Source organism: Ictidomys tridecemlineatus, chromosome 4, assembly GCF_052094955.1.
Source record: "Ictidomys tridecemlineatus isolate mIctTri1 chromosome 4, mIctTri1.hap1, whole genome shotgun sequence".
Lineage (NCBI taxonomy): Eukaryota > Metazoa > Chordata > Mammalia > Rodentia > Sciuridae > Ictidomys > Ictidomys tridecemlineatus.
Window position 1 is genome coordinate 149,280,845 of NC_135480.1, and position 18,157 is coordinate 149,299,001.

Below are 18,157 nucleotides of genomic sequence, written 5' to 3' on the forward strand. Positions count from 1 at the left end.
TCCAGTAGTGGTCACAATAGAAATGCAAATTAAAACTACACTGAGACTTCATCTCAGTCAGTATAGCAATGATCAAGAATATAAACAACAATAAATATTGGTGAGGATATGGGGGAAAGGGTACACTCATACATTGCTTGTGAGGCTGCAAATTGGTGCAACCACTATGTAAAGCAGTATGGAGATTCCTCAAAAAACTAGGAATGGAACCACCCTTTGACCCGGTTATACCACTCCTAGCTCACGGGAGTTAAAATCAGTGTACTATAGTGATGTAGCCATATCAATGTTTATAGCAGCTCAACTCATAATAGCTAAGCTATGGAACCAATCTAGGCCCTTCAACAGACAAATGGATAAAGAAAATGTGGTATATATACACAATGGGATATATAAAAAAGAATGGCTTTATGATTTTTCCTGGTAAATGGGTGGTTCTGGAAACTATCATGCTAAGTGAAATAAGCCAATCCATCAAAAGCCAAAGGTCAAATGTTCTTTTTTTATGTGGATGCTAACACACAAGGGGCAGGGAGGGGTTGGCAGGAGAGGAAGAATACAAATTCAGTAGATTAGATAAAGGGAGATGAAGGGAAGGGAAGAGGTGTAAGAATAGGGAAGATAGTAGAATGAGTCAGACATAACTTTCCTATGTTTATATATGAATACACCACCAGTGGAACTCCACATCATGTATAATCACAAGAATGGGATCCTAATTAGAATAAGTCATATCCATGTATGTATAATATGTCAAAATACACTTTTACTGTCTTGTGTATCTAAAAAGAACAAATAAAGAAATTTTAAAAATCAAACAGAATCTCTCATTTTAGTAATTTCTACATTATGTGCACCACTTTCTCAATATAGAAAATGAGAAAACTTACATAGATTCTTTTAAAGAAAATATAAACTTGTGTCATATATTCCATGGTCATGTAAAACTCAGATTCTTCTAAATGCAGTGTAAGGGAATGGCCACAGGTAGCAGGACTTCTGGCATGCTATCCTAAACATCATCAGTGTTAAAGGGGAGTGGTAGTGATATGCCTCCAACACCCCTGCCTCCAACGAAAGTATGTTCTAACCATCTTTGGCTTTGGAGTCTTGGAATCTGACCTCTCTGATCCTCCAAGAGACTCTCTGAGCTAACAATTTTCCTTTAACAAATCTCTTTACTTCTTTATTTTTAGTGTCTTTTGGTTAACCTAGCTAGAGAGGATTCTATTATAGACAGTTAATATCCTCAAATAAAATACCCCTGATAGGCAAATGCAGTCAGCAAAGGCTCATATAAATAAAATCCCATCTTACATATATTAATAATTTTCTGATATCTTCACTTTACCTGACTTCTGCTTTAACTCTATAGCCTCAAATTTGTATCCTAGAGCCAGGTGCAGTGGCACATGCCTGTAATCCCAGCGGCTTGGGAGGCTGAGGCAGGAGGATTGTGAGTTCGAAACCAGCCTCAGCAACAGCAAGGTGCTTAGCAACTAGTGAGACCCTTTCCTCTAAATAAAATACAAAATAGGGCTGGGTACGTGGCTCAATGGTTGAGTGCCCCTGAGTTCAATCCCTAGTACCAAAAAAAAAAAAAAAATTTCATCTTAGGTCTTACATTAACTTTCCCTTTTCATAGGAAACTTATAACTTATGACATAATTTAATGGCCCACATTGTAGTGGTTTCTAGCTGGAATATAGAAGAAGTAGGGTGTTACTAAAGGGTTGAATTTTTGGTGATCAGAGTCAGGTGTGTGAGAATATACACCAAACCATGGAATTAATGGAAAAATCAATGCAGAAGAGGTTGAAGGTTGTATTTTAGGGTACCCACAGAATATGCCTCAGCTTTACAACAAAGTTTCATAATATGTGTAATAAGAATTGTAATGCAAAAAAAAACAAGTACATGTATAAAGACATGATTTGGCGTGAACATACTTTATACAAAGATATGAAAAATTGTGCTCTATATGTGTAATAAGAATTGTAATACATTCTGCTGTTGTGTATTTTAAAAATAAAATCAATAAAAAAAATTTAAAAAAGAATAAGACAACTTTGCTCTACCTTTTGCATCTGTTTTTTTAAAAAATATTTTTATTTATTTACTTGAAATAAATATATTTATTTACTTTTATATGGTACTGAGGATTAAACCCAGTACCTCACACGTGTAAGGCAAATGCTCTACCACTGAACTACAGCCTCAGCCCCTCATCTATTTTGTTTTGAAGGCAGATAGTTGTTAAGAAAACCTTCAAAGAGAAGGTACATTACAAGACCAAAATTTCAGCCATAGTTCTATCATGTAAAATCTTGACCACTAGAAATGTCATTTAAGGTCAAAAGCAGATATCAAGAACTTGACCTAACTTCCCTTTCCTTAAGTATTTCCCTGAAATGCTTCTAACTTTCACGATAGCAACAACCACTTCCAGCCTGACACCCAGCCCAGAGGAAATTCTTGACTTTACTCTTTTAGGATTCAATTGAAACTGCTCTTGACATTGGGTAATGTTGAGAAAATTGACCTATTGAAAATATGTTCTGAAGTTTTCCTTTTTCAGAACTACTCTAGAAGTAATATTGTAAACATTCTCCAAAGATGTGCTTTTGTTGCAGTGATCATTCAAGTATAAAGAAGGATAGCACTTAGAGGTGCCTACATTAAAACTCCTTGTGAGTAATACATGGGAATGTGATCCAGGAATGAAGAAAAGTTATCATAAACTCAAAATTTTTAATGGATTTGAAAGGACCAGGTTAATATATTTTTAGTTTCACTTATTGTAAGCTTTCTTAGAAATTCCACATTTTCATCATTTTAAATGATAATTCTTTGTAAGATTTTCAATGAAGAATTCTAACAGAAGTATCCACATTTATAATCTATAGTAGATTAAATTAATGGCCCCAGTTCTTCATCTTTCCCTGTATTCATGCCCTAACTTTGCAATTCTTTCAAGCAGGGTTTATCAATCTCACTATAACTGACATTTTGGGGGATTTATTTTTCCTGTGGGAGGGCTGTCCTGGGCATTGTAGGATGTTTAGCAGCATCCCTGATTTCCACTTAGTGTATGTTAATATCATTTCTCACCACTCACAGTGTAACAACCAAAAATGTCTCCAAATATTGCCAATGTCCTCCTGTGAGAGACAGAATCACCTATATTTGAAAACTACTGCTCTAAAGTTGAGTAATTTTCACAACGACTTTACCTCAATCAGTGTGACTTTCTTTGGTCAAGAAGGAGCTTGAAATATGCAAGTATAGTAAAGCTTGCTCTATTCTCCCGTGCTAGCGAACGCTCTACCGCTGAGCCACAATCCCAGCCCCCCATTCTATCATTTTTTAATAGTGCCTTTTTTGATTTAAGAAATCTTTGCTTAGATTGCAAATATATTCTGTTTTTTTTCTATAGTTTTAGATTTAGTGTTCAGCTTTTATAGTTTAGCTTAATAGTTTTAGCTTTTATATTAGAGCTATGGTCTACGAAATTTTTTTTTTTTTTGTGAATAGTGTGAGTTGTGTCAGGATTAATTTTCATCCATGAAAATACCCAGGCTTCATAAATTTTTAAAACCTTTCTAGTTTTCTTAAATTTTTCTTTTTAAAAATTTATTGGTTCTTTTTAGTTATATATGACAGTAGAATCCATTATGATATAATTATACAAGCATGGAATATATCTTATTCTAATTCAAACCCCATTCATGTATACATGAAAGTGGGATTCTTAAGAATTTTCATATATATACATAGGAAAATAGTGTTAGATTCATTCCACTGTCTTTCTTAATCCTGCCCCCCTCCCTTCCCTTCATTCCCCATTGTTTAATCTACTGACCTTCTTTTCTTCCCCTCCTTGGCCCTTTATTGTGGTTTAGCTTCCACATATCAGCAAAAACAAATTTTCTTTGGTTTTTAGGGATTGGCTTATTTCACTTAGCTTGATAGTCTCTAGATCCAGCTGAGCTATAGAACCAACCTAGATGCCCTTCAAAAGATGATGGATAAAGAAGTTGTGGTATATATATACAATGGAATATTAATCAGTCATAAAGAAGAGGTTTCATAAATTTTAATAAAGTATTTCATGTTATTGAAAAAAAAGTCATACATAAAATATGTTCTGTAAGATCAGAGCAATTTTTAAAGGCATAGAAATAAGTTTGGAAATAATCACAGACTAATTAATATATTATTATTGGTAGAACTTCAGATGATGTTTTTCCTTCTTCCTATTTTTCTATATTTTCCAGGGTCTTTTTTTGCAATAAATTTGTATTGATATCATAATTGGAAGAAAAGGGTTTTTTTTCTTTAAAGAATTTCTGTTAGCTTGCTAGATGCTTTGACTCAATTATAGATGCTCTGCAAATTTTAAGAACCTCTAAGTTGGTCCCCCAGAGTCTGGAGTTAAGATTAATGTGGATCTTGGGCTTCTGTTTTGCCTGTGGCATGATGAGAGGTGATTAATATGTTCACTTCCAGCTCAAACATTCAAAATCTGAGGTAACAAAACAAGAAAAAGAAGGAAATCTATTCCAGAGTAGATATTTTAACTGAAAATTGAATGGATGACAGGAGATAGTATTGGGATTTGATAATTCAGCCTTACTACTTCTGAATTCCTAAAGCTTCAGAAACATGAAATGTATTACTAAAAACTTATTTTAAAGAAGCTTAGGTGCCAAAGCATATACCTTCTGTACTTAGTTTGGACTGTGGACAAAGGAGATATCAAGTAGCTAACCCTGATTTTAATAGTCTGTATCTATCCCCACGTACTTTACCAAGGCTTTGCTAATTCCTCTCTCCCTAGACTTCATGGTTATTTCTAATATATTTGTTCTATTAACTTGACTTCCTATTCTCTTATGGTTTACTCCTTGACAGTGCTAGCTTCCTAAAGACATAGTACAAGGACATGTAATATCACCATGTGTCGTTTATGCCCAGAAAATAAATGGAGTCAGGAACAAGATGAGGGGAGAAAAATTAGTAAAAAGGACAACATCCACAATTAACACCACCATCATAGCAGCAAAAAACAACACCAGAATTACGTCTTGTGGAGAATCTAATAAACAAAGGACAGCTTACTTCCAGAAAATATTGAATTTTAAAAGGCTCTAATCCGGGACAATGAAAACAAAGCAGGGCTTTTAAGTAAAAAGATGGAAAAAGTAGGATATCATATGAAGCCAGGTCATGCAGGGGGAAATTGTGAAAAACTATCTTTTTGTTTATGTGTGGTATATATTCACAATTGATTTTCAAAATTTTTTAAATTTGTTCTAATTTGTTTAATTTGTTTTAATGACAATAGAATGCATTTTGACACATCATACAAAAATGGAGTTTAACTTCTCATTCTTTTGGTTGTAATATGATGTAGAACTACACAGGTCTTATAGTCATATATGCACATAACGTAATAATGTCTGATTCATTCTACTCCTACCCCATCCCCCCTCCCCTCTTTCACTCCTTTCTGTTTAGTCCAAAATACCTGTGTTCTCCACCTCCCTTATTGTGAATTAGCATCCACATATTAGAGAAAACATTTGGCCTTTGGTTCTTTGGGGTTGGCTTATTTTGCTTAGTGTAACATTCTCCAGTTCCATCCATTTTTGGCAAATTCCATAATTTCATTCTTCTTTAAGGTTGAGTAATATTCTGTTGTTATATATATATATATATATATATATATATATATATATATATCAGTTTATTTATCTATTTATCTATTGAAGGGCACCCAGGTTGGTTCCATAGTTTAGTTATTGTGAATTGAGCTACTATAAACTTTGATGTGGATGCACCGCTGTAGTATGCTGATTAAAAGTTCTTGGGTGTGTATCTAGGACTAGTATAACCAGGTCAAAGGGTGGCTCCATTCCAAGTTTTCTGAGGAATTTCCATTCTGCTTTCCATAGTGGTTGCACCAATTTGCAGTCCCATCAGCAATGTATGACAGTGTACCTTCCACTCCACATCCTTGCCAACATTATTGTTGCTTGTATTCTTGATGATTGCCATTCTGACTGGAGTAAGATGGAATCTCAGTGTAGTGTTGATTTGCATTTCTTGAATTACTAGAGATGCTGAACATTTTTTCATATATTTGTTGATTGATTGTAAAATTTCTTCTTCTGTGAAGTGTCTGTTCAGCTCCTTTGTAATATCTGGCTATCTTAAATGGAAAATTGGACCTTGTTAGCACATTCCTCTATTGGTTTTCTGATTCTATGAGGTTCGTGCCTTTAATCGCCTTTGAGCCATTTTGTAACCATAAATTTAAACAATCAGTAGTAATGCAAATGATTCTTCTCTTCTTTTTTGTACCAGGGATTGAACCCAGGGATACTTAACCACTGAGTCATATCCCCAGCACTTTCCCCAGCACTTTTTATTTTTTATTTTGAGATGAGCTCTCATTAAGTTGCTTAGGGCCTTGCTAAATTGCTGAGGCTGGCTTTGAACTTGCAATCCTCCTTTCTCAGCCTCTTAAATGGTTGGGATTACAGGTATGTATTACCATGCCCAGCTTGCAAATGATTCTTGTTCATGATGTGCAAATGAATTCTATCTAATGAAGGGACAATTTATTTCTCTATTTCCATTCCCAGTTGGTTTGTTTCATTAGTCAATTCACTTCAGATTTCCTCTTTACCAGCATATATGTCTATGTATGGGTCTTTAAATTCTCGTTGGAACTGGCTATAACAACTTACTTGTTCTTTGGTTAAAAGTTAACAAAAGAAAAACAACTTTGATACATGTTCCTTTTGTGTTTATATGGCAGTTATGATTCTGCCTTTAAAAAATATCCTTTGATAGTCATTCAAGGACACTAGTGGAAAAATAAATCCAGGAGGTGTGATGGGGGTTAGAAGAAATGATGGTAAAACACAAGTCTCAGTTTGAATCTGGAATCCTCATCCCTACTCCAACTGGGTGCCAGGACCCTGGGGCTATGGAGAAACATGTTACTCCAGAAGTCAGGCTTTGGACAGTCATACAAGATATGTGAACTCCCTACTGAGGCATTCAAGGGATCTTTTATCTAGTAGCATTCTCCAAAACTTGGGGCTTCTGTTTGCCCTCAGTCAAGGAGCAGCTATGCCATTATCCTTGAGACTTTGGCAAACTATTTTCATTTCAGTACAAAATGGTGCAGCCTTCAAATAACCGTAATTAAAGCTGAAATGGAATTGTGTCCATGCAGGGATTCACTCACCTTTCTGACTTTTAACCCTGGAGTGTATAGTGTTATTCCCTTCCTTTGTTCTATTCCTGCTTTCAGAGTTACAAATGTTCCTAAAAGAAATTTTAGGGGCTGGGGTTGTGGCTCAGAGGTAGAGTACTTGCTTAGCACGCGTGAGACACTGGCTTCAATCCTCAGCACCACATAAAAATAAAGATATTGTATCCTCCTATAACTAAAAACTAAATATTAAAAAAAAAGAAATTTCAGAATCGGGCAGACTGAAATAATTTTCATGCTTTTCATTCTACCAGGATGGTCTAATTGAATTGAATTCTTGGTTGTATTTTTTTATTCATCTCTACTTCCCTCCTCTAGTTTCTTCTCACTGCCCTTTCAGCTGACAGCCTTATCAGGCACAATATCCTCACACATTCCCATGCATCTTTCACCTTTCTATGCTTACTCTTGGTCAGCCTAGACAATTCCATTAAGTCGCCAAAACCCCAACTACCATAGTGAACACTGCATAAAGGGGGAGCACTCATCTTCACTCAAAAAAGACTTAGTCCTAAAGTACTCTCTTCCTATTCTTCACTTCTCTTGCCTTTATTGCTTTCTAATTTCTGATCCTTCTAGCTATTTGCTGGACTGCCATCTTAACTTGTATCTTTTTTTTTTTTTTCCACTTTCATTAGTTCTTAGCAACCATGATTTTCCAGTTTGCCTGTATGGCCTTCAAACCATCTTGAATACATATCCTCTTTTTAAAAATATATTTATTTATTTTTAAGTTTTAGGTGGACACAATATCTTTATTTTACATATATGTGGTGCTGAGGATCGAACCCAGTGCCTCCTGCATGCTAGGTGAGCACTCTACCATTGAGCCACAACCCAAGCCCCTAAATATCCTCTTAATTTATTTTATTCCTCAAATCACTATCCTCTAGTCCTGCATCCAATGGCAAAAGCTCCCTACCAGCTTATTCAGGGCTTAATTAGAAAGTAGTCATTTCCATTCCATCTCAGAAGAACCTTCTAGTCCAGTGTGCTTTATATGTTTGTGAACGTCAGTGATGTTAATGTCTCCCTAAGACAAAATATGGCTGCCAGGAGTTCCCAAATAGAACAGTATTTCAGATTTTCTGTTATTTGCTTAACTTTCTGCAGCCAACTTCTGATTTGGGAATTTTATTCCTAATATCTCTTCTCTTGAAATTGTCACCAGATGAAGTTTGAGGAAGTTCCAGAAGGTAAAAGGGGACCTCATCCCAGCTCTGGCAGGATCTTGACTTACAGAGAAAGGAATTTCAGGATGTGTCAAAAACATGCAGAAGTAGAGATTTGTTTGGGAAAGCAAGGGAATTTAGTGAAGAAGGCAAACAGCAGGACACATACTCAAAGGGAGAGGAAGTGTGGGCACTCAAGAGTGAGACATACTTTAAGGGGTCTCAAGCATCTTTTTAAAAGGAAACTTTGTAAATGAGTGACCATCAGAAGCATATGGGGGTGGCATCAGCCTAATGAGCTTGATTTCTTGATTGTGGAACACAGAATGGGCCACAGTGGTGGGGTCCTTCTCAGAACCTCAGGTTGATGTTATTTAGTTAGTAGATAGCACTTGGACTGTATTACCCACATCATGCATCTCTAATAATAGTTTTCTCTAGATTTTTTTAAATTAGTCTAAAATACATTCTGGAGTATGGGGGTAGGAAGGATGGTAGAATGAGACAGACATTATTACTCTATATACATGCATGATTACACTACTGGTATGACTCTGCACCATGTACAGCCAGAGGAATGAGAAGTTATGCTCCATATGTGTACAATATGTCAAAATGCATTCCACTGTCATGTATAACTAATTAGAACAAATTAAAGAATTAAAAATAAGTAAATACATTCTGTAAGTAAACAAGGCATAGAGGGCCTAATAAACTGTATTCGCAGTGCTCTAAGATTTATTGAGCCTTTTAAGAATTTAGGCCTGTAGGAAAACAGACCTGGGATGTGCAGGTGAGAGGGTTCCTGGAGTTTTTAGATTTAAAGTTCCTCTTCCCTTCCGTGTTTGTTTCCTTTCTACTTATGCTTATTTCTTCTATCCTACCTCAGAACCATTACCTCCTTCTGTAATATACAGGTATCAATTAGGACAATGATTTCCCAATAGTCTTGGGATCTAAATCTGTGTTCTGTTGCTACAACAGAATAATTGGGACTAACTAATCCAGACCTATAAGAATGAAAATTTACTCACTCCCTCAACAATTAATCCAGGCCCACCAGAGCCACATTAATTTATTCATGAACGGGGGTGCCTCTACAACCTAATCACCTTTCAACATTGTTACACTAGAGACCAAATTCCAACATTGAGTTGTTGGAGGGGATGAACCATATTAAAACCATAGCATCTGGTTATGATACAATCATTCTCGCCCTACAATCTTCCCAATAATGCAACATTTTCTCTTGATTCCACCCACATAACATGACTCCTCAACTTGCACAGAGCCGTGTATCATTTCTTGATTTATTTGTTTTTCTTCCCAGAAACATTGACAATTTTACAAGACTTCATATAGATTCTAAATCAGAAAAGTCTCATTTACTCCACATTAATGAATGATATTATTCATTCCCCCAACAAAATCAGAAACTGAGTTCTAGTCCAAGTCTGAAGGTCTGAGAACTGAGAAGGCCAATGGTGTAGTTCCTGTGCAAAGGCTGTCAAGTACAAGACTCTGGAAAAAGTGATATTTCTGTTTGAGTCCAAACACAGGAAAAAAGCTGATGTCTCAGTTCAAAGGTGATCATACAGGAAAGAATTCTTTCTTACTTGCTCTCTGTCACTTTTCATTTTCTAGAATTTTATATAAATGGATCATCCAGTTAATACTCCTTTATGTCTGGCTTTTACTTGATATTTTGAGATTCATCCAAGTTTCATGGCTTAGTAGTTTGTTCCCTTTTATTGTTAACAGTATTTTATTGAGTGGATATACCATATTTTATTTCATCTATTAGTAGGCATTTATATTGTTTTTAGTTTTGGACTACTATAATTAAAACTACCACGAACATTTTTGTACAAGTCTTTGTGTTAACATGTTTACATTTCCCTTACATAAGTACCTAGGAGGGGAATAGCAAGTCATATAGTAGTTGTGTTGTGTACCTTTTAATAAACTGCCACAGTTTTCCACAGTAATTGCCATTTTTGCATTTGACCACAAGTGTATAAGAATCGCAGTTGCTCCATACCAACCCATAGTATATTCAGACTTCTTTTTTTTTTCTTTTGAGGATTTATTTTTTATTTGTTCTTTTTAGTTATACATGAGAGTAGAGTATATTTTGACACATTGACATATATGGAGTTCAACTTCCTATTCTTGTGGTTGTACATGATGTGGAGTTACACTGATCACGTATTCATGTATGAACGTAGGAAGGTTATGTCCAATTCATTCTACTCTCTTTCCTATTCCTATCCTCCCTCTCTTCCCTTAGACTTGTTAATGTTAGCTATTCTAATAGATGTATAGTCATATATAAGTAGTGTTTAATGTTCATAATAATGTTGAACATCTTTTCATGTGCTTATTGGTACAAGGACCTTTAAAAAAAGTCTTTGTCGTGTTAAAATATGTATGTTAAGATACTTTGCCAATTTTCCATGCATGGTGGTGCATGGGTGTAATCCCAACAACTGGATCTTTTAAGTCTTTTGATTTATCTTTTGTGAAGGTACTAGTGGTTGCCTGCCTGATATTCATCCTTCCCTATTTCTAAGGACAATGATGATTTATTTGTGGGTGGTAGTGTACACAACCCAAACCTATATTTCTCAGCCCATCTTATAGATAGATATGGCATGTAACACAGTTTCTGTTTGTTGCAATGTAAGCAGGAGTTTTGGGGTGAGACTACTAAAAAAAAAGCTGTTAAGAAGATGAGAGTGGGCAGTCTCAGTTGGCACATATCTTGAAATGAAGATGTGAGTTTTCCCATTGGAAGAAAATGTATAAATCATGAGGACTTAATACTTTAGGTCTCTATAATCTTAAGTTTTCTCATTGTAAGTTGATAAAATGGTATACTGGTTCATACTTTAGACTTCATGTACTCATTTAGAATTTACCTTGAGAGATAAATCCAATCTCAGCATATTTTCAAACTAATTTTCTTAGACCGCAAGATTGAGGATGAATCTGTGAGAAATTAGCCATTCTCTGTGAGGCTTCTTGGGACCAAGACACAACCAGCTTCACCAGGCAACAATCTAAACACACCAAGCTTTTCTTTTGAACATAAAAGGATTATATATTTGTACTGACAATACACAAATGCTCCACTAAAAAGGAATGGAATCTGACCCAGAGGCAACCCACTAGGAGGCATGAAAACTTCCTTAATAACAAGACTATCATATATTTGTTTATATATATATTCTCTACAGGTGGTAGAGAAACAACACAGAAAGAGAGTAATGTGGAAAAAACTGTGAAAGTAGGTCAGTGAAGTCCTGAGTAGGCAGAAATCATGAGTAAGCTGATAACCAGTCGCACAAATCATGTAATATCCTGATGTTGAAGGAGTAATTAACACAAGTATCTCCTAAAACTATTTCTTCATTTTCATGCCCACTGCTTTCATCAGATTAATTCATTCTTACTCATATAGATGACTGGAATAATAATTAGATATTCCTGACTTTCATTTTTCATCATGTAAGGCACTTACCTTGTCACTCTCTATGTGTACATGAACATTGCATGTTATACAATAATGTGTCATGGGGTTGGCTCTACAATGGTACCACTCTGTTTGCATATGACTGAGAGACTGAGACTGGAGGAGTCATATCATATCCTTTTGGGAAGAAACTGAGACCCAGAAAAGCGAGAGGTCTTTTTATTCACTCCTCTAGCTTCCAACAGAAAGTACACGCTGATGCCTTCTTCTTCAAGGTCTCTCCCCTCTTCTGATCTTAGATGCATATAACCAACTATTTACCCTGCATCTCCATTAGAAGGACATAGAATACATAAATCTATCATCCAAGTACTAACCAGGTCCAACTGTGCTTAGCTTCAGACATATCAGAAGAGATACAGTGTTTTCAGAGCAGTCAGCATAGCTGCATGCCTGAATCTCAGCATATCTAAAACAAAGCTCATCAACTTTTCTTGAAAGTGATTTTTCTCTTTATAGACTGAAATCACAATTTGTTCAAGCTAAAAAACTACAAGTCTTCCTCTCTTACTATTCCTTTATTTTTCATATATAAGACAACAGCAAGTTTTTAAGTTCTTTTTAAAGTTTTTTGTTATTTTTAATTGATACATAACAATTATGTAAATTTATGTAATGTGATGTTTTCATATATGTATGAATTGTGGAATGATCAAATCAGGTTAATTGGCTAATTATCATTTCTTTGTGATAAAAGCTTTTAAAAACCTCCCTTTTGGGTATTTTGAAATAAACATTATAATATTATTAACTATAGTCACTGTGTTGTACACCAGAACTTATTCTTCCAATCTAATGGTAACTTTGTGCCTGTTGACCAACATCCCTCTTCCTGTGCCACTCTTCACCCCTCTCCCTACCTCGAGCCTTTGGTAATCACCATTCTATTGTCTGATTCTATAAGTTCAACTTTTTAAGATTTTACATATAAGTGAGATTTTATTTTATTTTTCTCTTTGTGCCTATCTGGCTTATTTTGTTTAATATAATGTTCTATAGGATTCATATGTATTTTCATAAATGAGGGAATTTCTTTTTTTCTCTTAAAGACAATTAGTATTTCATTGTATATATAAACCATGTTTTTAAAAAAATACATTCATACATTGATAGACACTTAGGTTGTTTCCCTATCTTGGCTGTTGTGACAAACGCTGCGTTGAACATGAGAGTACAGATATTTCTTCAACATACTGGTTTCAATTTGTTTGGATATATGTCCTGTAGTGAGATTGAAGGATCATATGGTAATCCTATTTTTTTTTTATATACTGGTGATTAAACTCATGGGTACTCTAACGCTGATGTACATCCTCAGCCCTTTTTATTTTTATTTTCAGACAGGGTCTCACTAAGTTGCTGAGGCTGGCCTCAAACTTGTGATCCTCCTGCCTCAGTCTCCTGAGTTACTGGGATTATAGGCATGCAATGCTGTGCCTTGCACATGGTAATTTTATTTTCAGTTTTTAAGGAACCTCCATATTGTTTTCTAAAATGGATGTACTAATTTACAACATTATAGCAACAATATACAAGAATTTCCATTTTCACATCCTTGTCCACACTTTTTATCTTTCATCTTTTTTTTTTTTTTGGTAACCAATATTACAATTGTGAGATGATAGTTCATTGTAGTTTTAATCAGGGGCACTTGGGCACTGAACCACATTCCCAGGCCTATTTTGCATTTTATTTAGAAACAGGGTCTCACTGAGTTGCTTAACACCCCGCTTTTGCTGAGGCTGGCTTTGAACTTGAGATTCTCCTGTCACAGCCTCCTGAGCCTCTAGGATTACAGGCATGTGCCACCATGCCTGGCTCTTTACCCATTTTAAATAGGCTTATTTGTTTTCTTGTTATTGAGTAATTTGAGTTCCTTATACATTTTGTATTTTAACCCATTGTCTCATGTATGATTTGCAAATATCTTCTCCCAGTCTGTGGGTGGGTGGTATCTTTATTAATTCTTTGTTAGGCAGAAGTTTTTTAGGTTGATGCAACTCAACTTGTCTTTTTTGCTTTTATTGCCTGCGTTTTGGGGGTCACATCCAAGAAATCTATGCCAGACTAAAGTTATGGAGCTCTCCCCTTGTTTCTTCTAGTAGTTTTATTTTTTTCAGGTCTTACACTTAAATCTTTAACTCATTTTGAGATGATTCCTACATAAAGCAGGAAAGAAGAGTCTATTTTCAATCTTTTCTGTTAATTTCCAGTTTTCCCAGCACCATTTATTAAAGAGACTGTTTTTCCCCCAATGTGTATTTTTGGTAGCATTGTCAAAAATCAACTGACCACAAACATATGGGCTTATTTCTGGGCTCTCTATCCTGTTTCATTGGTCAATATGTATTTTTATGCCAGTAAACATGCTGTTTTCATTACTATAGCTTTGTAATGTATTTTGAAATCTGGTATTGTGGTGCTTCCAGCCTCCGTCCTATTTGTCAATTTGGCTATTTGGAGTATTTTTGTGTGGTTCCATATGAATTTTAAAGGATTGTTTTTTCTATTTGTTTCTATTTGTAAATAACAACATTGGAATTTTGACAGGACTGCACTGATTCTATAAATAACTTTGGGAGTTATGGTTTGTATATGAGGTGTCCCTCAAAAGTTCTTTTTGTGCAGGAGACAAAATGATTGGATTATAAGAGTGTAATTTAATTGGTTCATCCTAGTTTGACTTACTGGGTGGTAACCGTAGGCAGGTGGGGTATGGCTGGAGCAGGTGGGTCATTGAGGGTATCCTCTGGTAGGTACATCTTCTCTGTGGCCCCTTTCCCCTCTCCCTCCCTCAGCTTCCTGACCCCACCATAAGCCAAACACCTTCCCTCTTCTGAATGGTTCCCCGAAGATGCCTCACCTTGGTCTCAGAGCGATGGATTTGGCCTTCTATGGACTGAGACTTGAGTATGAACATTTTAACAATATTAATTGCAATCCATGAACATGGCATGTCTTTCTATCATTTGTGTCTTTTTCAATATCTTTCACCAATGTTTTCTAATTTGTAAATTACAGATCTTTCAGTTCCTTGGTTAAATTTGGCCTTAAATTTTTTATTTGCTGTTTTGATGCTTTGATTATAAATTTGGATTGTTTTCTTAAATTTTTTCAGACACTTCAGTGTCAGCAAAGAAATGCTATTCGTTTTTGTAAGTTTGTTTGTATAGTACAGTTTTACTGTATTTATTTATTAGTTCTAAGAGTTTTCTGGGGGAGTCTTCAGGATTTTCTATATATAAGAACATGCAGAGACAGTTTCACTTTATCCTTTCCTATTTGGATGCTATTTATTTCTTTTTCTTGTTAATTACCCTGGCTAGGACTTTCATTATTATGTTGAACAGACATGGAGAGAGTTGGATTATTATTATTTTTTTTTGTATTATGGGGGATTAAATCCAGCAATATTTTACCACTGAGCTATACCCCCAGCCCTTTTTATTTTTTTAAATTTGAGAAAGGATCTCAATAAGTTGGAATCCTCCTGTCTCAACCTCCTGAGTCACTGGAATTACAGAAATGCATCACTGTGCCCAGATAAGAGTGGGCATTCTTATCTTGTTTCTTATCTTAAAGGAAAAGCCTTGAACTTTTTACCAATTATTATGATATTAGCACATGTGGAATTGTCACACATGGCCTTTATTGTTTTAATGGGCATTTTGTCTAAACTTCTTGACTTTATTTTAATCATGATATGATGCTGAATTTTGCTAAAAGATTTTTCTGAATCTATTGTGATGATCATGTGGTTTTGTCTTTCATTCTGTTAATAGGATGAATTCCTTTTATTTGTTTACAAATGTTAAGACAACTTTGCAGCCCAGAGGTAAATTAGACTTGACCATGGTGAAAGATCCTTCTAATGTATTATGGAATATGATTTGAAAGTATTTGTTGATGATTTTGTATCCAGACCCATCAGTGATATTCCCCTGTAGTTTTCTTTCCTTGTAGTGTCTTTGCCTGGAATTGGTGTTAGAGTAATGCTGGTCTTATAAAATTGGTTTGGAATTATTCCCTTCTCTTCAATTTTTTTGCAAGAATTTGAGAAAGATTGATATGAGTTCTTTAAATGTTTGGTTGAATTCAGCCTTGAAGTTACACGGTCCTGAGATTTTTTGATGGGATACTTTAAAATATTGATTCAATCTCCTTACTCACTGGTCTATCTAGTTTCCTCATGATTCACTCTTGGTAGATTGTTTTTAGGAATTTATTCATTTCCTCTAGGTTGTTCAATTTGTTAACATATAATTACTCATAGTAGTCTCATATAATCTCTTATATTTCTTTGTTATTAATCGAAATGTTTCCTCTTTAATTTCAGATTTTATTTATTTAAGAATTTTCTCTTTTTTTCTTAGCTAAGGGTTTGTCAATTTTGTTTAGCTTTTCAAAAACACCAACTCTTGGTTTTGTTGCTCTTTTTCATTGTTTTCCTAGTCTCTGTTTTGTTTATTTCTGCTTTGATGTAGAAATCCAGATCTGGAAAGCTCAAACAACACCAAATAAGGTGAATCTAAAGAGATCCACACTGAGACACATCTTAGTCAAAAGTTATGAAGAGATCAATTTGAAGGCAGCAAATTGTTACATAAAAGGGAAACCCTATAAGGTTATCCGTGGATATATCAACAAAAACTTTTCAGGTCAAAAGGGGATGGGATGATATATTCAAAATTCTGAAAGAAAAAAATTCCCAACCAAGAATACTCTACCCAGCAACCTTGTCTTTTTAAAATGAAGAGTGATAAAGACTTCTCAAACAAAGAAAAGCTTTGGCACCACTACAACTGTGTTATAATAAATGCTAAAGGGAGTTCCTCAAACTGAAGCAAAAATATGCTAATTAATAATATGAAAGCATATGAAAGGATAAAACTCACTGGTAAAACAAGAACATTGTCAAATCCAAAACACTCCAGTTCTGTAATGGTCTTGGGTAAAACAATTATGCCTTTATTATAAAAGGCAAAACCATTGAAAACAACTGCCAGGCTTGGTGGTTCATGCCTGTAATCCCAGCCATTCAGGAGGCTGAGGCAGAAGGATTGCAAGTTTGAGGCAAGCCATGGAATATAGTGTGACCCTGTCTCAAAATAAAAAATAAAAGGGGCTGGAGTTTTAGCTCAGTGGTAGAGTGCCTCTGGATTCAAACCCCAGTACCACAAAACAAACAAACAAACAAACAAAAACAACCTAAAGCTATAATAATTCATTAAGGGTACAAATTGCTTTTTTAAAATGCAAATCATAAATGTAAAAATGTTAATTGTGACATCAAAAACACAAAATTTGGAAGGAGGAGGAGGAATAAAACTGTAGAGTTTCGATATGTGATCAAACTTACTTATCAGCTTAGAATAGTCATAAGATGTTTATGTAAGCTTCAGGATAACCACAAAGCAAAATTTTATCACAGATACACAAAAAGATCCAAAGCATACCACAACAGAAATCCATTACTGACAAAACAAGAAAAGAACAAAGGATCTATAAAATAACTAGAAAAACATTAATAAAATGGCACTAAGAAGGCATCACCTATCATCAATTACTTTGAATATAAATGGTTAAAGTTTTCTGATGAAAAAGTATAGAGTGGTTGAATGAATAAGAAAATAAGAATCTACCATGGAAGGAAAGCCTCAATGTTATACAAAATCACATACAAGAGGTTGTGAGGGGAAAGGGGGGGAAAATCAAGGGAGAGAACTGAACAACAACAGATGAGGAAGAGAGGGAAGATGGGGGGGGAGGGGAAGGGGGGATAGTAGGGGATAGGAAAGGCAGCAGAATACAACAGTCACTAATATGGCATTATGTAAAAATGTGAATGTGTAACTGATGTGATTCTGCAATTGGTATTTGGGGTAAAAATTGGAGTTCATAACTCACTTGAATCAAATGTATGAAAGATGAGATGTCATGAGCTTTGTAATGTTTTGAACAACCAATAAAAAAAAAGAAACTTGAAAGACATTCATTGACTAAAAATAATGAAACATTTTAGATATTCCATGTAAATGGTAATAAAGAGCAAAGATAACTATGCTTATTTCAGACAAAATAGACTTTAAACTAAAAACTGTAAAACAGAGACAAAGAAGGCCATTGTGTAGTGAAAAGGGGTCAATTCATCAGGAAGATATA

The 18,157-nt window shown here is 35.0% G+C and overlaps 1 protein-coding gene and 1 pseudogene across 5 annotated transcripts in view; one reads left to right on the forward strand and one right to left on the reverse strand.

The window, feature by feature from the left end:
* The window catches only part of LOC101964011 (lupus La protein pseudogene), a 41,064-nt pseudogene extending 26,307 nt beyond the window's left edge, over positions 1-14,757 (reverse strand).
* The window catches only part of Il33 (interleukin 33), a 168,478-nt gene that overhangs the window by 32,872 nt on the left and 117,449 nt on the right, over positions 1-18,157 (forward strand). The gene's annotated exons all lie outside the window — the stretch shown is intronic.